The sequence below is a fragment of the Podarcis tiliguerta genome (assembly GCF_965153285.1).
Source record: "Podarcis tiliguerta genome assembly, chromosome: 11".
Lineage (NCBI taxonomy): Eukaryota > Metazoa > Chordata > Lepidosauria > Squamata > Lacertidae > Podarcis > Podarcis tiliguerta.
This window is the reverse complement of record NC_139544.1, coordinates 929,503-952,597: the sequence shown is the minus strand read 5'-3', so window position 1 is coordinate 952,597 and position 23,095 is coordinate 929,503. Positions and strand designations below refer to the sequence as shown.

Sequence of the window (23,095 nt, the reverse complement as noted above, 5' to 3'; positions counted from 1 at the left end):
GACTTTAGAAAATGCCATGGGCAGTCTTATGACAATGCTGCCAACATGGCTGGCAAGTACAATGGTATGCAGCAAAAAATCATAAAAAAAAACAATTTGCAAAATTTATTCCATGCGCAGGACAATTTTTAAATCTGGTGGGCTGTTCAGCTGTGGATTGCTGCCTTGATGCAGTGAACTGTTTTGGCATTATCAGTGAAATTTATACCTTCTTTTCATCCTCCACAAAGAGATGGGCAGTTCTAAAATCATTTTTGCCACCTCAGTCTAAAGTCTAAAGTGCCTTAATATTTGTCAGACACTAGGTGGGATGTACACGCAAAAGCCACAGAAGCTGTTTTGGAAAGTTACAGTGCTATCGCCGATGCCCTCAGTCATTTGTACTCTGATGTTAAGGGGAAGGGGGAGACCAGGCTTCAAGCTAATGATCTTTTGCAGAAAATTGAAGAACTGGAATTTGTGTTTGTGCTGCATTTTTGGATCCAAGTGCTTGGTCACATGGTCAGCAAAGCCCTTCAGAAATCAGACCTGTTACTGAGTTCTTGTGCAAGTTTGTACAGTTCACTCCTGGATTTTAAAGGAAAATTAGACTTGTTTTTGATGAGCTTGAGAAATAAGCAAAAGCCACCTTGCCAAATGTCAACTACAAAACAAGGCAAAAAAGAGTGAGGGAACGGCAAAGAAATGACAGAAGTGCACCTGATGCCTCACATGCACTATCTTCAAGAGATAGGTTCAGAAGAAAATCATTTATTAGATGCAGAGCCAGTGTGGTGTAGTGGTTAAGACTCGTAATCTGGGGAACCGGGTTCGCTTCCCCGCTCCTCCACCTGCAGCTGCTGGGTGACCTTGGGCCAGTCACACTTCTCTGAAGTCTCTCAGCCCCACTCACCTCACAGTGTTTCTTGTGGGGGAGGAAGGGAAAGGAGAATGTGAGCCGCTTTGAGACTCCTTAAAAGGGAGTGAAAGGCGGGATATCAAATCCAAACTCTTCTTCTTCGTCTTCTTCTTCTACTTGAAGCCAATTTAAAAAGAAGTAGTGTGTATAGTGATACTGCACAACTGTTTGCCATTCTTGCTAATTTGACAGCATCTAAGCAATAAATTGGGACGCGGGTGGCGCTGTGGGTTAAAGCCTCAGCGCCTAGGGCTTGCCGATCGAAAGGTCAGCGGTTCGAATCCCCGCGGCGGGGTGCGCTCCCGTTGTTCGGTCCCAGCGCCTGCCAACCTAGCAGTTCGAAAGCACCCCCGTGTGCAAGTAGATAAATAGGGACCGCTTACTAGCAGGAAGGTAAACGGCGTTTCCGTGTGCGGCTCTGGCTTGCCAGTGCAGCGATGTCACGCTGGCCACGTGACCCGGAAGTGTCTTCGGACAACGCTGGCCCCCGGCCTCTTGAGTGAGATGGGCGCACAACCCTAGAGTCTGTCAAGACTGGCCCGTACGGGCAGGGGTACCTTTACCTTTACCTTTAAGCAATAAATTAAGCAAGGTGTTGAACGGTTGATGAAAGCATACCCAGAAGATATTGACCTGAAACCTGTTGATGATATTTTGCACTTTGACCTGCTCTGGAGACAAAGCCATAGGCTTACAGCAGAGCACTCTCTGTCTCATACAGACCTTTATCAAATTATAAACAAGGAAAAAATTCAGATAGCCTTTCCTAATGTGAAAGCAATCTTGTGGCTATTTCTTAGCTTTATGGTCACTAACTGCTCAGGAGAGAGGAGTTTTTCAAGACTCAAAAGAATTAAAAATGAAATAAGGACCACAATGTCTCAAGAGAGGTTGTCCACACTGAGCATTCTGTACACTGAAAGTGACAAACTTAGACAAATTTTGATGAAGTTTTGGATGATTTTGCTATGTGAGGAAGGCTAGGAAAAAACCATTTTAGCCTTCCTGTATTTGATGGTTGTAGTTTACTTCCATTTTCAAACTGACTTTTTAATAACAGCATAAACTAGATTCTAAAAGTGCCACACTGTTAGGTAATCATAATCATATTATTTACACTTCCCAGGCAATATAATTTGTAAGCTCAAGGTGTGTTTTTTAAGGATAACATTACAACTTCATTTTCCTAAAACATATACTTATTCTACAACAGGTTTACAAAGTTTAGTAAAGTGGTACCTCGGGATAAGAACTTAATTCGTTCTGGAGGTCCGTTCTTAACCCGAGGTACCACTGTAATTGCAAAAGTTTTTCAGTGTTAATTCTATGCATTTTTAAAAATCACCATGGTTCACAATAACATCTTAGGTCCTTTATGAGAATTGCAGGATTTTATATCCCGTCCTCATCCTTCTCTTCACGCAATCTTGTTTCCAACACCTCCATTCCCTTCTAGTCCGGAGGGCTCCGCGCTGAGGGGAAGGCCGGCCGCCGGCCCTCTCTCCTCGGCCTCTCCTCGCCAGGCCTGCGGGCGACCCAAGCGTGTGCCTTGGCGAGCGGATGCCCCTCGCCGCCTCCTCTTTCGGGGCCGAGCGTGAGGCGCGCGAGCGAGCGAGCGAGCGCGGAGGCGGGCGGAGGGCGGAGCGGAGGGCGGGCGGGGAGGCGCTGGCCGGGAGGCTGCGGAGCCGAGCCGGGGCGGAGCCGGAGGAGGAAGATGGTGGAGCGCGAGGCCGGGCGAGCGGCTCCGCGGAAAGCTGCTTTCCAGGTGGGCCGCCCAGCCCAGCGCCGCCGCCGCCGCCTCGGCCTCCGCTGGGCGCCCTGAGTGCGGCGGGCGCCGCGGCTCCGCAGACAGGTAAGGGCCGGGCGGGCGGGCGGGCGCGGGAGAGATGCGCGGCTCCCTCGGGGCCGAGAAGGGGCTGGGGGGAAGCAGGCGCCGCCCGCCCGGCTAGCGAGGCAGAGCCGCCGGGTCTCCTCAGCCGCGCGACGGGGACGCGGGAATGGCGCGGGGGCTCCTCGCTCGCTCGCTCGGCGGGCTGCGGGCATCTCGGGGGCGGGCGCGGGCGGGTCTCCTCCTTGCCTGAGGCTGCGGGGCCCGCCAGGTGCCGCATCGGAGGGGAAGCCGACCTTCCTCCGTCGGAGCCGCCGCGGATGCTCCTGCAGCGCCCAGCCGCCGCCTCCTCCTCCTCCTGGCGGGGGCTCCGCCCGGGCGCCTCCCTGGTGCTGCGCGGAGGGCGGCGGGGGCTCCCGCGAGTGCTTTCTCCCCTTTCCTAAAGGCTCGTTTTGAGAAGACTTGGCGTAGCTCTCCAATGGCTGTAACGTCAGATTTTAAAAAATGCTTCTAGACCATATTATCTCAAAAGGAACGGTACCCACCGCCGGGAATGAACGGAAAGGCTCCCCCTTTTCCTGCCTCCGAACAATCCTTCATATTAAATGTATGCAAATGCAGGGGTGAGGGGCAGATCAGACATGTGACATAAATTTCTCGCCTCAAAGTATGCTGCTTATTTTGGTATGGATGTGCGCATCCATCAATATGCATTTAGGCATCCCTTTGTTTATGTATTTCCAGAGACCCATCTACATCATCTGAACAATATCTGAGTCACAGTACCTTACATTCTACTGCACTGCTGTCAAAATGCGAAGTGTTTTTTCTGTGTTTCCAGAAGCACACATACAATGCCATATTTATTGCAGGCTGAGAAATGGAGAAAAAAAGTACAGTATTGTATTTTTGTTGCTGCATTAACAAGAACACAAAACAGGAACCATTTCTGCTTAGTCTTAAATCTGAAAGTCATTTCAGAAACTTAGTATATCAAGCATATCCAGCATATCCCTAGTGGCATTTTTTGGGGTATTTTTGGGGGGGAGCTGTGGAGGGGCAGATCTGCATAACATCCGTGCATCCCCATCCCTAAACATATTAAGACCAAAATCCTACGCATGCTTTCTTGGGCTTTGCTTATGAGTGAGCAATGACAGGATTGTGCTGCACAGCTGTGGTCCTTCATACACCGAGTTTCACATAAGCAACAGAAACCAGAGTGTGGCTTACTTTTGAGTAAATATACAGCGGGTAGGACTATGTATGACAAGTTAAAGAAAGTACAGTTAAATCCATGGGGGATATTCCCAGTTGTGTGATTGATCATGGCCTCAAATTAAGTCAATCTTTGTAATAATACTGTCCAAGATTTGATTGTCTTTTAATTCTAACTTATATACACTGCTATTTTTCTAGAAAAAGGGGTGCTGGAACCCACCATGAACACCTCACTTGTTCTCTTATAATGGCAATGGTGCCCAGCTGAGAGGTGCCAGAACTGAGTTCAGGCGAGTTCCAGCTGAAAAAAAGCCCTGGGTATATATTTATTCTAAATAGGCAATCTAGGGTTCCTCATCACCACTGAAAGTCGTGCTGTTAGCCTGTTTTAAAGCACAGCATACTAGCCAATAGTATTTAGAAAATGAAAGCAAAACAGGGGTACTGTGTATATAGCTTTATTATAGCACTACATTTTCTGTATATGCCTCTGTTGCAGCTTTTTTGAGAGCAGTTTTGCTTATGAGTTTGAAATCTAGAAAGTACCGTATTTTTCGCACCATAGGGCGCACCGGACCATAGGGCGCACCCAGTTTTTAGGGGGGGAAATCAAGAAAAAAAATATTTCCCCACGCCAGCCCCAAAGAGCAGCGTACAGGCTGTGCACAACCTCTCCCTGCTGGAGGGGTTGAGCGGGGCTATGGCACAAGCCAAGGCAGCAAGCAGGATGGATCCCGCTCGCTGTTTTGGCTTCCTCTTTAGCCCCGCGCAACCTCTCCTTGCCAGGAGACGCTGCGCAGGGCTAAACAATCCATAGCCCCGTGCAGCCTCTCCTTGTCGGAGGGGTTGCGCGCAGCTATGGCACAAGCCAAGGCAGCGAGCAGCATGGATCCCGCTCACTGTTTTGGCTTCCTCTTTAGCCCCGTGCAGCCTCTCCCTCCCGGGAGAGGCTGCGTGGGGCTAAAGAATCCATAGCCCCGTGCAGCCTCTCCTTGCCGGAGGGGTTGCGCGCAGCTATGGAGGAAGCCAAGGCAGCGAGCAGGATGGATCCCGCTCGCTGTTTTGGCTTCCCCTTTAGCCCCGTGCAGCCTCTCCTTGCCGGGAGACGCTGCGCAGGGCTTTCCTGGCTTTACTGGGAGGTGGGGGGATTCCCTCACCTCTCCCAAAAGCCCGCAGAAGCCGCGCAACCCCTTTAAAGAGATTGCGGCTTCTCCTGGCTTTCCTGGGAAGTGGGAGAATCCCCCCACCTCCCGCAAAACTGGCAGAAGCCACGCACACTTTAAAAGGGCTGCACGGCTTCTCCTGGCTTTCCTGGGAGGTGGGGGAATTCCCTCACCTCTCGCAAAAGCCTGCAGAAGCCGCGCAACCCCTTTAAAGAGATCACGGCTTTTCCTGGCTTTTCTGGGAGGTGGGAGAAGGGACTGATGCGGCCAGTCAGTCCCTTCTCCCTCCTGTGGAAAAGCCCGCAAGAGCGCACGGAGCTTGTGTGCGGCTCTTGGGGGCTTTTCCCGCCTGCCTCCCCCCTGCATTCGCTCCATAGGATGCACACACATTTTCCCTTGCTTTTTAGGAGGGAAAAAGTGCGTCCTATGGTGCGAAAAATACGGTATGTACACGTCAGCTTCTTTTTGTCCTGCTGTGTTGTACCTTTAATAACTATGACTAGCAGAAATTCAGCAGGTGACTTTCTTTATGGTTTGTAGGTTCTGCATTGGGGAATACTGCTACATTTCTCTTTGTCTCCTAGCTGTAAAAGTTTTAGGAATCCCATCACTAAAAAGTGGGCAAGCTTAATAGAAAGTTGGGTTTAGTTGTGGGAGATAATTAACTCAAATACTATGGAGGTAACTGAGTGGCTTTGGGCTAATCATGTTAACTTACTTCAGATGGTGTTTATGAGACTATGCAGTACATTGTGATAAAGTTGAAAGCCAGGTTGATTGAAAATATCTATTGTGTTTGCTATAAAATGATTGTAGAATGGTTGCAGTAATCTGAATTTAAAAGTGCCATAAACATCAGATTTGAACTGGTTGGCCAAGTAATAGTAGTACTAGACATGTATCTTATAATTCATGGAGGTATAATGCCTCTTTTGTAGCTGTTCTACCTTGCAGCTACATTTTTGTTATGCACTAATGCGCCTGGCTTGATTTGAAATATTAGTAATGTCTTTTGACTGTTGTTTTGTCTTCAATGTAAAGCCTCGCATTTTAGAAAGCTGGTATAGAAAAGATATTTGTAGTTTGAGTCATTGGTTGATTCATTGAAAAATTGCCAGGGGAGGTAGACTCTAAGAAGAGAGTGCTTCTTGAGAGAAGCAGAAATGTTTTTCATATTGCATGCAGAAAATTTATTTTGTATTAGCTCAAAATGAATTCTGCTGTTTGAAAAATGTACTGTTCTTAAAGCTATGATCCGAAGCATACTTGCTTGAAATCAGGGGAATATCTAAATGGATGCATTTAATACTGAGTTATAAACTTAAACTTTTTGAAGCTTCTAAGTGGTTTTTTAAAAATTGCAAAAATTGCAAAACCAGCAATAAGTAAAAAAAAACACAAAATAAAATTCATTGGGAAAAACCCTCTAAACCTTCTAAATATGTAAAGTGGAAGGCAGCGATGTTACTTTTGCTTTTGTAATAATTGTTTTTTATTTGCTGGGATTAAAATAAAATTTAAAAATATGTAATGTATTAAATCGTTAAGAATAAGTATTTAAAGAGCTGAACTGTTTGATCATTGTCATTCTCAGTTCAACCCTTAATTGTCTTTAAGCTACATAGCTGCCTCTCTGATGTCTGATATCTTATAAAAGAAGCCTTAAGAATGAAAGGTGAGACAAGAGACATTACACATACTTCTGAAAATCAAGAAAATATTTAATAAAAATACGAAAGAAGAATGAAAGGTGGTGTCTGTGACCTTCAAGGAAATGTACAAAGGTATCATTGACTAAATGTGGGGAACTGACCAAAAGCAGGCCGGCCAGCTTGCCTAGCCTGGAGAGGCAGGAGATGAAGTTCTTCCTTCCCCCTCAAGGTTTCACAGAAGGTTGTTCTGACTCACAATCACTGAATTAATTTGAACTCTGCATTTAAGAAATTACAACAGTGCACCATTGCAACATTTTAGATATAATACCTCTTCATTCTTCCCCTTCCAGTTCCATCCTGCGGCAGTACAAAATGAAATTTAGGTCTCTTCTACATAAACTCAGGCCACATATTACAGAGTTCTTTCTGTGTGAATTTGTATAGGGTGTTTCTCCACGTTTTTCAAAAAACCTAAATCATCTCTGTGGGCAGAGCAAGACCAGATGGAAATGGAGGTTATGCAGACCTTTCCCATCTGGTCCCCAGAGGACCCCATATGTTTTATCTCATATATATACATGGTAGAAGAAGCTTCAAAAGGTTGCTTTAGAGCTGAAAAAAATGATCAGAGGGGAGAGGATTAAGCACGCTCTCTACTTTCAGTCTTTCTCTGCTTAGATTGATTTTGGTTTTAAAAAGAAGAAAAAAACAGAGGTAGAAAGAACCTCATGGAGTTAGACGGAATCTTTAATCAATGCTTGTGTATTTTCTTAAGATTGCAGAAATATCTCAGCCTGCCATTCTTTGTGTTGTGTGATGTACGGCACACAGTTTTGCTTAAATTTCCCTTGTGCTGGTATGGTTCCCTTCAACCTTCCTCTTGGTTTAGTCTACAGTTGGTTTCCCTGGCCCTCTCCAGATGTTGATGACTACATCATCCCTGCTGGAAGCAGGAGTCCAACAGCATTGGGAGGGCCATAGTGGACCTGCCTTGATTTAAATAGAACAAGGAACAGGATCTGGGAGACCCTGGAAGCACAAATTTTCTTATTTCAGTGTGAGAGCTTGTTTGTGGTGTTGGCTGTTTGTTTTCAGGAGTTTCGCAAGAATGCATGTGAGGAAAAATATGTGGAATCAGATATATGTGTATGTATATATACATACAGTTTTATACATTTTATTATGACCTTGTTCAAATGTGATACCAGGTCTTCAGGAAGAACTGAACCTAATGGGACACTGAAGGCACTCAGATTCTTTTGTTAAACAGGTCCCTTGACCATGATTCATAAAATATTGGCCTGCCAACACCTGGGCTACAAGTTTTTGGTCCGCTCACAATGCACATACTGGCAAGGCTAACTGGTTTTGAATGAAACACCAGGCATGTCTAACACTGTGTGGGTAAGCTATTCTTGATCGCCCAGAAACTTATTTAAATCAGGGCCAGACCAAGTTTGGTGTCAGTCTTCGTAAAAAAAAGCTGGAAATGTCAGATTCGGCCGCTGGACTAAAATCTATGGGAAAACAAGAGTGTACCCTTTGACAACCAATTGATAGGTTTGTGCTTACTGGTGGGTTATAATAATGGCTGAAAAGCATTACTAGGGTGTTGGAATGATGACACTTGACTATGACTTGACTGGGTAGACAATGTCACTGTGCTCAAGAGTTGCTTCCTCCAGTGTCTGTAAATACTGCAGTGAAGCAACACCCTCTAGTGCCCATTAATTCTTGCTTCCAGACTAAAATATGTGAGAAAACAAGGGTCTCACACATTAGAGCTCACAGGTTTGGCAGACTCTTAGCAAATACATTCTTTCCAGCCACTGTGAGGTGAAACCTATCACAAATGGGGTCCGCAGGGTTATGTCCTGGGCCCTTTGTTGTTCAACATTATAAAAGACTTGGATGAAGGTCTTGAGGAGATGCTTGGGAAGTTTTTGAGGTTTGACGTTTTCTTATGTTTGTATATGTGCTGGAAGCTGCCAGGGTAGCTGGGGAAACTGATGGGTGGAGTATTGTTGCTGCTGCTGCTGCTATCATCATCATCATCATTAAAATTGCAGATAACACCAAACTGGCAGGGGTAACTAATGCTGCAGAAGGCAGAATCAGAATTCAAAATGACCATATAACAGATTGGAGACCTGGGCCCAAGTTAACAAAATGAATTTCAATAGGGACAAATGTAAAGTTCTGCACTGAGGCAGGAAGAACCAGATGCACAAATATACTGGATTTCCAGTAGTACATGTGCAAAGGATTTAGGGGTCTTAGTAGACCACAAGCTTAACATGAGTCAACTGTCTGATGCAGCAGCAAAAAAACTAATGCTATTCTAGGCTGCATCAACAGAAGTATAGTGTCCAGGTCAAGGGAAGTAATAGTACCACTCTATTCAGTTTTGCTCAGACCACACCTAGAATACTGTGTCCAATTTTGGGCACCACAATTTAAGAAGGATGTTGACAAGCTGGAAGGTGTGCAGAGGAGGGCGACCGAGATGGTCAAGGGTCTGGAAACTAAGCCCTACGAGGAGCGCTTGAAGGAGCTGGGTATGTTTAACCTGGAAAAGAGGAGACTGGGAGGAGATGGCATCAGTAGGATAGCTCAGTTGGATAGAGAATGTTGCTGATAATAATAATAATAGTAATAATAATAATAATAATTTCTTATTTATACCCCGCCCATCTGGCTGAGTTTCCCCAGCCACTCCAGGCGGCTTCCAATCAAGTGTTAAAAACAATACAGCATTAAATATTAAAAACTTCCCTAAACAGGGCTGCCTTCAGATAAGACAGCTGCTCATTTCCTTCGCATCTGAAGGGAGGGTGTTCCACAGGGCGGGCACCACTACCGAGAAGGCCCTCTGTCTAGTTCCCTGTAACCTCACTTCTTGCAATGAGGGAACCGCCAGAAGGCCCTCTGCGCTGAATAACACCAAGGTTGCATATGGGAATAAGGGACAGTTGCCTATTCCTGCATTTCCGGGGGTTGGACTAGAACCTCAGGGTTCCTTCCAACTCTTTGATTCTGTATTATAACTGTCTTCAAATATCTAAAGGAATGTCACATGGACGATGGAACAAGATTGTTTTCTCGTGCTCTGTAGGCTAGAACCCAAACCAATGGCTTCAAGTTACAAGAAGGATGATTCCGACTAAACATCTGGAAAAACTTTCTGAGGGTAAGAGCTATTCAACAGGGGAACGGACTCCTTTGAGAGGTGGTGGACTCTCCTTCCTTGGAGGTTTTTAAGCAGAGGTTGGATGTCATTTATGTTCTAGTTGAGATTCCTGCAGGATCCCTCTCCTTAGCAAAGATCTTAGCAGGAGCGGGGCGGGGATTTCTCAGTTGGAAAGGGAGGCTTTGCCCTCCCCAGCTGAGCTGCCACGAGAGATCCCTGCCCCTGCTCCTGCTTGCACAGGAGTAGGAGCTGGATCGGGCTGCTCAGCTGGGGAGGTGCAGGCTTCATGCACTTTCCATTGAGGGGTTCGCGCTGGGAAGGGAGGCTTCGTGCTCCCCAGCTGAGCTGCCCCGATCCAGCTCCTCCACCTTTGCAAGCAGGAGCGGGGGCACTCAAAACAGAAGTGTGGCACTGAAAAATGAAGTGTAACAGTCAAAACGGAACAGTTCGGATTCTGAAAAAAGTTCACAAACTGGCATACCTACTTCCGGGTTTGCGGCGTTTGATTTCCAAGTTGTTCATGAATTAAGCTGTTCGAAAACCTAGGTACCACTGTATATTTCAGTGGGCAGAGAGACAGACAGGATGCAGTGGACACCCGAACAGAGCTATACAGTGGTGCCCCGCAAGACGAATGCCTCGCAAGACGGAAAACCCGCTAGACGAAAGGGTTTTCTGTTTTTCAATGCGCTTCGCAGGACGAATTTCTCTATCGGCTTGTTTCGCAAGACGAAAATGTATTGCGATTCTTGCGATTTTTTTTCGCTCCCCACCCCCTTTTTCTAAGGCACTAAGCTGCTAATAGCCTTTTAGCAGCTAATCTGCTAATCCCTTAAGCCTTTAATAGCTGCTAATAGCCGCTAAACCGCTAATAGCGCTAATCCGCTAATAGGGTTGCTTCGCAAGACGAAAAAACCGCTAGACGAAGAGACTCGCGGAACGGATTCTTTTCGTCTTGCGAGGCACCACTGTAATGGCTTGAGTGTGCTTCCTTGGGCAACTTCCTTACTGCCCATGTGAAAAAAGAAGGGACTTCCTAGGGGAATGTTACAATGCCTAGGGGACTGTAACATGCATTGCTCTGGAAATGGACCAGGGGCTAGATCTCTGGGTGTTCTTCAGGAAATCAGCAAATGTTTCTAAATTCCAATAGTTTAATAGAAAATTATAATATATGTGTATGCTATAGCTGGATGGCTTGGTGCTGATCTCTTAACCTTCATGTTCCCCACCTGGTTTCCCTGACTGTGTCTTACACACCCCAGTGCCATGACTCAAAATTTCCCAGAACATCTGCCTCAGTGAGATTGCTATTGCAATGAGAAACAGGTAATAAACATTTTAAATATGTGCTTAAAAGTTGTACAATGTGGCTTTTACAGATGTGTAGTCCGTAATGATGGTGATTGGAAAAAATGGTGGGGTTTTTTTTTTGGGGGGGGGGCGATACAGATCATTGATCAACATAATAAACCAGAAACTCAAAGCAGTACAAAGGCATTTTTAATAGCCACTAAAAATAAGTATTCCCATTCAAATCTGATTGTTGCCAATGGACTCTAAAAATGATATTCTGTTTTCAAAATGGAAATCAATTGGTGTTTTCACCTGCACTTTTCAGTCGCAGCTTGCACAGAACTACCTGATAAGCATATGTTAGGATACTGAAGATAATCATTCTTTTATTTTTAATAGAGCTAAACCCAGTCTTTATGCTAGAGTTCGTATTGGTTCAATTAATGCTCATTTGAATAATCTGAATGTAGAGACAGTGCTATTTGATAAATAAAATTATAGGAATTAATTCGCTGAATTTCATGTGAGAAAAAAATGTTTTCCTGACTGAAGCTATTCCATAAGTGTTTATGGTACAGTGGTGCCCCGCAAGACGAATGCCTCGCAAGACGGAAAACCCGCTAGACAAAAGGGTTTTCCGTTTTGGAGGTGCTTCGCAAAACGAATTTGCTATGGGCTTGCTTCGCAAGACGAAAATGTCTTGCGATTCCTGGGGTTTTCCCCCCCTCCCCCCTTTTTCCCAAGCCCCTAAGCCGCTTAACAGCTGTTAGCTAAGCCGCTTGACAGCTGATGGCTAAGCCGCCTAACAGCTGATCTAAGCCTCTTATCAGCTGATCTAAGCCGCTAATAGCCTTTTAGCAGCTAATCCGCTAATCCCTTAAGCCTTTAATAGCCGCTAATAGCCTTTTAGCAGCTAATCCGCTAATCCCTTAAACCTTTAATAGCCGCTAATAGACGCTAAATCGCTAATAGTGCTAATAGCGCTAATCCGCTAATGGGCTTCCTTCGCAAGACGAAAAAAACCGCAAGACGAAGAGACTGGCGGAACGGATTCTTTTCGTCTTGCGAGGCACCACTGTACATGGAAAGAAAATGAATTGGGTTGTTTATATATTTAAGCTAAATAAGTTTGGAAAAGGGATGCGGGTGGTGCTGTGGGTAAAACCTCAGCGCCTAGGACTTGCCGATCGCATGGTCGGCGGTTCAAATCCCCGCGGCGGGGTGCACTCCCGTTGCTCGGTCCCAGCGCCTGCCAACCTAGCAGTTCAAAAGCACCCCCGGGTGCAAGTAGATAAATAGGGACCGCTTACCAGCGGGAAGGTAAACGGCGTTCCGTGTGCTGCGCTGGCTCGCCAGATGCAGCTTGTCACGCTGGCCACGTGACCCGGAAGTGTCTGCGGACAGTGCTGGCTCCCGGCCTATAGAGTGAGATGAGCGCACAACCCTAGAGTCTGGCAAGACTGGCCCGTACGGGCAGGGGTACCTTTACCTTTACCTTTAAGTTTGGAAAATACAGGCCTGCAAAATTTTCAGCAGCTCCAAAAGTTCAAATCTTATTCACCTAATGAAAGGCTTGGGCTTCCTTTGCCAAACGCTTGGTATTTTACAAAAGTGGTAAGGGGATAAATTCTTTATTATGAGATGACAAATTATTTTATTATTTTATTAGCAATAGAGAAGGAGAAATAGATGAGTAAATTAGTCTGCCTAACTGCCAGCATAAAATTTTATTTTAGAGAAAAAAGGTTTTTAAACTTTTCTATGGAATTACTCAAAAATGTAATGAAAATATTGGCCTCGTTCAGATTACCATATCTTGGTGGAATACTAAGGTAAGCCAGAGCCTTTTGTTCCCCCCCCCGCCCCCTCTCTCCTTTATTAGCCATGCACAGTAATGAAACCTGCAAGTCTCCAATTTGAACTACCCCAATGACTTAAACCACTGTTTGAAGCTGTTGCTTCTGAATCTGATAAACATAGTTTCCTGGTTTGGACAAAATGGAAACTTCTGAGTCAAATTGCTGCATGCTGGAAAAAGAGGAGAGAAGGGCAAATGGCCATAAGGCTCAAGCTGAGATATAATTTGTTTGAGTGGGGCTGTCCTATTTGAGCATTTTGTGTCTGTATACATGGAAAGCGAATACTCTACAGTGATACCTTGGTTCTCAAACATAATCCATTCCAGAAGTCCGTTCCAAAACCAAAGCATTCCAAAACCAAGGTGCGCTTTCCCATAGAAAGTAAGGCAAAACGGATTAATCCATTCCAGACAATTAAAAACAACCCCTAAAGTAGGAATCTAAAATTAAATTTAACAGAAATTTTAGTATCTAATGAGACCATTGATCCATAAAATGCAAGCAATAAACAGTGTTAACGGTTGTCTTGCCTTTGCTGCTTTTATCCATTTCTGCAGTAGCATAATCAATCAATCAGTAGCTGAACTGGGTTCTACACAGTCACAAAAACAAAAAACCCGCACAAACAAAAACACAAAAAATAGCAAAAACAAAAGCACCAAATATAAGCTCCAAATATCACCTCAGAACACTGCAATCAGAAATGAAAGACTTCTGTCGGAATGGTAGGATGCAAATTAGCAGCGCAACACTAAAACTGGAACTTATCAGTTACAATGGTAGGATGCAAATTAGCAGTGCAACACTCAAAACGGAAGCTCAGGATTCAAAATGGAGCCTATTCGGCTTCCAAAACAAAGTTCGAAAACTGGAACACTCACTTCCGGGTTTTCAGCGTTCGGGTTCCAAGTACCGTATTTTTTGCTCCATAAGACGCACTTTTTTCCTCCTAAAAAGTAAGGGGAAATGTTTGTGCATCTTACAGAGTGAATGCCTACGGACGGCGGTGGGATCCCGCTGCAGTTGTGAGCGGAGGATCCATGGCTCCCCTTCCTTCCCTCCTCTGAGGCTCGCTTTAAAGCAGCAAAGCAGACAGGAGCCGCCCGCTTTGCTGCTTTAAATAGTTTAGTACAACATTTGATTCAGAATTTTGTGTGTGTGTGTTTTCCTCATCTAAAAACTAGGTGTGTCTTATGGTCAGGTGCGTCTTATGGAAAAATATGGTAGATACTCAAGTGCTTCCATCAGGGTTAGTTTGTGTCTTTATAAGGACGGATCGGGTAAAACCTTTTCAGGTGGTTCAAAATTGACTACTTCAACCCCTCATTAACCTATTTGCAGAGAAACAACATTTTAGGAAATTCTTGTTCAGAGTTCAAATGGTGGTAGTAGTGATGTGAGGTGAGAATATTCTCCAGAGAATATTATCAAGAATGAGAATATTCTCTGATAGAAAATTCTCCAGAGAATATTCTCTACAAACTGTAAATTCTAATGTAAGAACCAGTTTTACAACCCACATTAAAAAAATCTAGTAAGCTTTGTTACCAGTGGAAATGAAGATGGTGACATCCTCTTCAGATGTTTGAGTCAATATAAATTGATAAACATTGTTACTTAAAGCCTATTTTTAAAATAAAATTCTTTCTTGTGACAATTTATCAGTTATAATTTAAATATATTGTGTGTCGCCTTACTTGTCTAAGCAGATAGTAATTTGTATTTCTGATTTATGTAACTTGTCATTACTGATTGGGTTTTATTTTCTGGAAATAATAGCATTTATTTTAAACTTTATATTGATTTTATTAGTGTTTTGAACTTTTATTAGTGTTGTAGACACAAAGTCAGAAAAGCTAAAGCACAGAATGAACTCAGGCTTGCTAGAGAGGTTAAAAGCAACAAAAAAGGCTTTTATGGGTATGTTCGTAGCAAAAGGAAGAACAAAGAAACAGTGGGGTCACTCAGAGGAGAAGATGGTGAAATGCAAACAGGGGACACAGAAAGGGCTGAACTCCTCAATGCCTTCTTTGCCTCAGTCTTCTCCGATAAAGAAAACAATGCCCGACCTGAAGAATTTGGAGCAAATGATTCAGCAGAGGAAACACAGCCCAGAAATAAGTAAGGAGATAGTACAAGAATACTTGGCTAGTCTAGATGTATTCAAGTCTCCAGGGCCAGATGAACTGCATCCAAGAGTATTAAAAGAACGGGCAGATGTGATCTCAGAACCACTGGCAGTCATCTTTGAGAATTCCTGGAGAACAGGCGAAGTCCCGGCAGACTGGAGGAGGGCAAATGTTGTCCCTGTTTTCAAAAAGGGGAAAAGAGAGGACCCAAATAATTACCGCCCAGTCAGTCTGACATCAATACCAGGGAAGATTCTGGAGCAGATCATTAAGCAAACAATCTGTGAGCACCTAGAAAGGAATGCTGTGATCACCAATAGTCAGCATGGATTTCTGAAAAATAAGTCATGTCAGACTAACCTGATCTCATTTTTTGACAGAATTACAAGCCTGGGAGATGAAGGGAACGTAGTGGATGTAGTCTACCTTGATTTCAGCAAGGCATTTGACAAGGTGCCCCATGATATTCTTGTAAAGAAGCTGGTAAAATGCGGTCTTGACTATGCTACCACTCAGTGGATTTGTAACTGGCTGACTGACCGGACCCAAAGGGTGCTCATCAATGGTTCCTCTTCATCCTGGAGCAGAGTGACTAGTGGGGTGCCACAGGGTTCTGTCTTGGGCCTGGTCTTATTCAACATCTTTATCAACGACTTGGATGATGGACTCAAGGGCATCCTGATCAAATTTGCAGATGACACCAAACTGGGAGGGGTAGCTAACACCCCAGAGGACAGGATCACACTTCAAAACGACCTTGACAGATTAGAGAACTGGGCCAAAACAAACAAGATGAATTTTAACAGGGAGAAATGTAAAGTATTGCACTTGGGCAAAAAAAATGAGAGGCACAAATACAAGATGGGTGACACCTGGCTTGAGAGCAGTACATGTGAAAAGGATCTAGGAGTCTTGGTTGACCACAAACTTGACATGAGCCAACAGTGTGACGCAGCAGCTAAAAAAGCCAATGCAATTCTGGGCTGCATCAATAGGAGTATAGCATCTAGATCAAGGGAAGTTATAGTGCCACTGTATCCTGCTCTGGTCAGACCTCACCTGGAGTACTGTGTCCAGTTCTGGGCACCACAGTTCAAGAAGGACACTGACAAACTGGAACGTGTCCAGAGGAGGGCAACCAAAATGGTCAAAGGCCTGGAAACGATGCCTTATGAGGAACGGCTAAGGGAGCTGGGCATGTTTAGCCTGGAGAAGAGGAGGTTAAGGGGGGATATGATAGCCATGTTCAAATATATAAAAGGATGTCACATAGAGGAGGGAGAAAGGTTGTTTTCTGCTGCTCCAGAGAAGCGGACACGGAGCAATGGATCCAAACTACAAGAAAGAAGATTCCACCTCAACATTAGGAAGAACTTCCTGACAGTAAGAGCTGTTCGACAGTGGAATTTGCTGCCAAGGAGTGTGGTGGAGTCTCCTTCTTTGGAGGTCTTTAAGCAGAGGCTTGACAACCATATGTCAGGAGTGCTCTGATGGTGTTTCCTGCTTGGCAGGGGGTTGGACTCGATGGCCCTTGTGGTCTCTTCCAACTCTATGATTCTATGTAGATATGCTTATTAAAGAACATACTCATGTAGCAGACCTGAGTTTCTTTTATATTCCTTTTACTTTTAAAGCTACATTTCATACTGACATGATCAGGTGGATGCTTGAGTTACTGACCCGGGATGGGTTTTTAGGATTGGACTCACCAGAACAGTCTGAGAGTGGGATTTAGCATATTAAAATTTGTATCTTGTAGGTATTGCAACAAATGGTGCTTGCAACTGCTGTTCTGTGCATGTCCATGTTTGCCTACCCAGGTTCTTTTTTCTTCGGGTGATAGGTCCCAAGAAAAAAACATGAAGGAGGGAGATGACTTTTTAAATTTGTGAAGAAGTTACAAAGGTGGTAGAAAGGTGTTTGGAAGGTTACAAACACAGCTTCAAGCAGAAGGGTACAAACACAGCCTCAAGTCACTTCATGGCTATTTTTAATTTCTTGCGTTCCACAAAACAGATTAAAGGCGCTGTAATTTGCCTAAGAAAATAGTTAGCAGCTGGTGCACTTTCAAAAGAAATAAATGCCTCACAAGTGACATCATTCTGACTTAAATATTCTGTTTCTTCTTCTGTTTATTTCTGTTTACGTTTTCACTAATTGCTTTCTTTAGGCACCCTCTGAGAAATGCCCCATAAGCACTGAGTGCATTAGCATTCCTAGAGTAATGAATAGGCCTTCCGAATGGCAGCTGAGATTGTGCTTTTAAGCGATGACATCCAAGCCACTGGAGTGGAAACCGGTAAAAGGAAAGGACATTATTTTCTGTGTTCATTCTGCTTCAAGTTAAGGGGTTTCCCCTGCTACTGTTTACAAACTTAGGAACTGGTCAGCAATGGCATAGAGCAGATTGAAGCATTAAGAAAAAAATATGTGGTATATCCTTCCTGGAACCATATGGTCAAAATCCTTTGCACATGGAAAGCCAGCCCAGTTTTGTCTTTGGTGTTCTTTTTTATGTATAGGGAAGGTTTTATTTGGGAGAGCATTCAAGTATACAACATCCCACTGGCAGAATAGGATGCCAGGATGGAGCAAAGGAAGTTCAAAGGGAGATTGCAGTGTGAAATTGCTGAATTAGGCATTGAGGTTCAATGCCATCGCTTTTGGACTGAACCAAGGCAAAGGATTTTTAGCAGATTATATGTGCTAATTGGCTTACTAGCATCAGGCTGTCTGTGTTATCAGTAGGGGGCGAGGATCTGTCCATTTCTGCTCTTTCGGTTTCTCATTTTTCTAACCTTAAATTTAGTTTTCCACACTTCTACAGCAATTTGTGAATTTTGTGTTTTTTAAAATCCTCATTCAATATTTTAGTACAAAGTTCTAATAAACACTTTTGTAGACAGTTTTGACAAATGTGCACATTTTTGCAAGCTATTTCTAATAAAATGCATTTTTGCATGCTATTTTCACAAATATCTTTACTGATTGGTTGGAAAACTACAGTGCAAAATTTGGAGAACAATGTGAATTTTGAAGAATGGCCATGTTTCGAGTCTCATATTATTTCAAAAAGTAGAAATATGATAGATTAGACCAAGAGTCTTCCATGAACACTGTCTTTAACAGTGAGTCTGTAAGTGACTGTGGAGACCAATTCTGGATCCACATGTCCTTCCACAGTGAGGACATAAGCAGCGGCGGAGGAAGCCACTCAGGCGCCTGGGGCGGTGTGAACCTCCCATAGGGGTGGGGCACACCACGGGGCCTCCGAGGTCTGCCTGCCTCCTCCCACTCAGGCACCCTACAGCTGGGGGAAGGCAGTGGACGGACCATTTGGACAGCATGGAGGCTGCACACCCCCAAGCCACTGCGTCTCTCCCAGGCGCACTGCAGGCACTGTAGTGAGTGCTGCCTGCCATTTTGTCACCCCCCCTCAGTGGTGACACCTGGGGCAGCCCGCACTCACTGCTCTCCCATTCCTCCTCCCCTGGACATAGGTTTCCGAATGGGAGTTGATCACGGTGAGGGTTTGCCATGTGTGCCTTCCTCTTAGCCTGGTTCTCCTTTTCACCCTGAGTTCCTGCTTCTTCAAAGTCCACAGCACCTTTGGTCAAGGCTGTTCTCCAATTGGAGCACTCGCAGGCCAGTGTTTCCCAGTTAACAGTGCTGATACTACTATTTTTAGATTTGCCTTGAGAGCATCTTTAAACCTCCTCTGTTGTCCACTAGGAGCGCTGAAGTTGTAGTTGTACTTCAGTTGGCATATGAATGCATAGCAGGTTTGATTTGTTATGTTTTGTTGTTGTTTAGTCGTGCCCCATGGACCAGAGCACACCAGGCACTCCTGTCTTCCACTGCCTCCCACAGTTTGGTCAAACTCATGCTGGTAGCTTCAAGAACACTGTCCAACCATCTCGTCCTCTGTCATCCCCTTCTCCTTGGGCCCTCAATCTTCCCCAACATCAGGGTCTTTTCCAGGGTGTCTTCTCGTGAGGTGGCCAAAGTATTAAAGCCTCAACTTCACAATCTGTCCTTCCAGTGAGCACTCAGGGCTGATTTCCTGCGCAATGTTTGCCATCTTGCCAAAGGTTGCAGGCAGCTTTACCTGCAGCAATTGCATGTTGATTGCCCTCTTAGAAGACAAAGTCCAGCAACTGGAGGAACGTGTAGCTACGCTCCAAATAATTAGAGAGCTGGAGCTCTTCTTGGAAGCAACAGAGCACACCGTCTCCACCAAGGAGGAGACAGGGGACTCCCCCAAGAAGGAGGCTAGTTCACCAACACAGGAGCCAGATATATGGAGAAACGTGACTCAAAGAAGTAGGAGGCCCAGGGTTCGCTCTGATTGTTTAGAAATACACAATCGCTTTGAGGTCCTCTCCCCTAGCATGGAAGACGAAGAGCAGACTCCATTTGAGGATCTCTCCCTCATTACAGTCGATCAGGTATATGAAGATGAGCAGCAAAGTCAGTCCTCAGGGAATGTGCAGGCGACCTTGGAACGGACAGCTCATGGAAGAACCCTGACCAGACCTAAGAGGAGGCGTGTAGTGGTGATAGGGGATTCCCTACTGAGGGGAACAGAAGCAGTGATCTGTGGGCCTGACAAGATGTCTCGGGAGGTGTGCTGTCTCCCCGGGGCTAAGATCCAAGATGTAACTGAACGACTGCAAGGAATCATAAAACCCACTGACAAATACCCCTTCCTCTTGGTTCATGTGGGAACCAATGACACTGCAAGCAATAGCCTCCAGAAGATCAAAAGAGACTACGAGGCTCTGGGCAGGAAATTGAAGCAATTAAATGCACAAATTGCCATCTCCTCTGTCCTCCCAGTTGAACGACGTGGCCCAGGGAGAGAGGGGAAAATAGTGGAAGTGAACAGCTGGCTTCGCAAATGGTGTAAACAGGAACGGTTTGGATTCTTAGATCACGGACTGCAGTTTCTTGAAGATGGACTTCTGGCAAGCGATGGGCTGCACCTCACAACGGTTGGGAGGAATGTTTTTGCCAAAAACCTCATCAGGAGGGCTTTAAACTGACTAATGTGGGGGAGGGAGACAGTGCTCCTGAAGGTAGGAGTCTATCAATTGATGAAGATGATCATCCAAATGTCATAGACCAAATGGAGCAAACAGCACGCAGACCTAGTGGTGGGAGGAAAAAATCCTTAAATAGGAGACACGGGGGAATGATTAATGGACTTCAATGTCTGTACACTAATGCGCAAAGCATGGGAAATAAATGAGCTTGAGCTCTTGGTACAGCAAACTAAAAATGACATAATAGACATCACTGAAACCTGGTGGGATAAGTCCCACGATTGGAATGTAAAAATGGAGGGATACAATCTATTTCAGAGAAACAGACCAGACAAGAAAGGAGGAGGAGTGGCGTTATATGTCAGGGATGTGTATACCTGTGAAGAGATCCAAGATTTAGAACCTCAAAGCCAAAGTGAGAGCATTTGGGTCAAAATTAAGGGAGAGAAGAATAACAGTGACCTCATTGTGGGAGTTTACTATAGTTTACTATAGATCCCCAAGCCAAATGGAGGACATACATGATGCCTTCCTGGAACAGATGGCCAAGCATGCAAAAGGAAGGGAGATAGTAGTAATTGGGGACTTCAATTACCTGGATATTTGTTGGATGTCAAACTCAGCCAAGAGCATAAGGTCAAACAGATTCCTCACTGGCCTTGCAGACAATTTCATTGTCCAGAAAGTGGGAGAAGCAACAAGAGGAACAGCCATTTTAGATCTGGTCCTAACCAATGTCGATGACCTGGTTAGTGGGGTAGAAGTGGAAGGATCATTAGGCGTGAGTGATCATGCTCTTCTGAAGTTTACTATACAGCGGAAAGGAGCAGCCAAGCATACTAGGACTCAATTTCTTGACTTTAAGAAAGCCGACTTCATAAAACTTAGGGAAGTGCTGGGTGAGATCCCATGGACAGTAATACTAAAAGGAAAGGGAGTTCATGATGGCTGGGAGTTTGTTAAGAGGGAGATAGTAAAAGCACAACTTCAGGCAATACCAATGAGACGGAAACATGGAAGGTGCCTAAAGAAGCCAGGGTGGCTATCTAAAGAACTTTTAACTGGGTTAAGATTAAAAAAGGATGTGTACAAAAAATGGAAAAGGGGGGAAACCACCAAAGAGGAATTCAAACAAATAGCCAGCACGTGTAGACACAAAGTCAGAAAAGCTAAAGCACAGAATGAACTCAGGCTTGCTAGAGAGGTTAAAAGCAACAAAAAAGGCTTTTATGGGTATGTTTGTAGCAAAAGGAAGAACAAAGAAACAGTGGGGTCACTCAGAGGAGAAGATGGAGAAATGCAAACAGGGGACACAGAAAGGGCTGAACTCCTCAATGCTTTCTTTGCCTCAGTCTTCTCCGATAAAGAAAACAATGCCCGACCTGAAGAATTTGGAGCAAATGATTCAGCAGAGGAAACACAGCCCAGAATAACTAAGGAGATAGTACAAGAATACTTGGCTAGTCTAGATGTATTCAAGTCTCCAGGGCCAGATGAACTGCATCCAAGAGTATTAAAAGAACTGGCAGATGTGATCTCAGAACCACTGGCAGTCATCTTTGAGAATTCCTGGAGAACAGGCGAAGCCCGGCAGACTGGAGGAGGGCAAATGTTGTCCCTATTTTCAAAAAGGGGAAAAGAGAGGACCCAAATAATTACCGCCCAGGCAGTCTGACATCAATACCAGGGAAGATTCTGGAGCAGATCATTAAGCAAACAGCCTGTGAGCACCTAGAAAGGAATGCTGTGATCACCAATAGTCAGCATGGATTTCTGAAAAATAAGTCATGTCAGACTAACCTGATCTCGTTTTTTGACAGAATTACAAGCCTGGTAGATGAAGGGAACGCAGAGGATGTAGCCTACCTTGATTTCAGCAAGGCATTTGACAAGGTGCCCCATGATATTCTTGTAAAGAAGCTGGTAAAATGCGGTCTTGACTATGCTACCACTCAGTGGATTTGTAACTGGCTGACTGACCGGACCCAAAGGGTGCTCATCAATGGTTCCTCTTCATCCTGGAGAAGAGTGACTAGTGGGGTGCCACAGGGTTCTGTCTTGGGCCCGGTCTTATTCAACATCTTTATCAACGACTTGGATGATGGACTCAAGGGCATTCTGATCAAATTTGCAGATGACACCAAACTGGGAGGGGTGGCTAACACCCCAGAGGACAGGATCACACTTCAAAACGACCTTGACAGATTAGAGAACTGGGCCAAAACAAACAAGATGAATTTTAACAGGGAGAAATGTAAAGTATTGCACTTGGGCAAACAAAATGAGAGGCACAAATACAAGATGGGTGACACCTGGCTTGAGAGCAGTACATGTGAAAAGGATCTAGGAGTCTTGGTTGACCACAAACTTGACATGAGCCAACAGTGTGACGCGGCAGCTAAAAAAGCCAATGCAATTCTGGGCTGCGTCAATAGGAGTATAGCATCTAGATCAAGGGAAGTAATAGTGCCACTGTATTCTGCTCTGGTCAGACCTCACCTGGAGTACTGTGTCCAGTTCTGGGCACCACAGTTCAAGAAGGGCACTGACAAACTGGAACGTGTCCAGAGGAGGGCAACCAGAATGGTCAAAGGCCTGGAAACGATGCCTTATGAGGAACGGCTAAGGGAGCTGGGCATGTTTAGCCTGGAGAAGAGGAGGTTAAGGGGGGATATGATAGCCATGTTCAAATATATAAAAGGATGTCACATAGAGGAGGGAGAAAGGTTGTTTTCTGCTGCTCCAGAGAAGCGGACACGGAGCAATGGATCCAAACTACAAGAAAGAAGATTCCACCTAAACATTAGGAAG

At 44.8% G+C, this 23,095-nt stretch overlaps 1 protein-coding gene across 10 annotated transcripts in view; it reads left to right on the top strand.

Annotated features, from left to right (window-relative positions):
* The first annotated feature begins 2,574 nt into the window (after positions 1-2,574).
* Positions 2,575-23,095, top strand: part of APBA1 (amyloid beta precursor protein binding family A member 1) — an 84,071-nt gene continuing 63,550 nt past the window's right edge. For 3 of the 10 annotated variants that reach the window (XM_083403400.1, XM_083403398.1, XM_083403395.1), the window contains exon 1: positions 2,593-2,750. The gene's annotated coding sequence lies outside the window, so the exon portion shown is untranslated. Of the gene's footprint in view, positions 2,751-9,880; positions 9,956-11,149; positions 11,285-23,095 lie in introns of those variants that run through there. The other 7 variants (XM_083403389.1, XM_083403399.1, XM_083403388.1 and 4 more) reach the window with 6 other exon arrangements.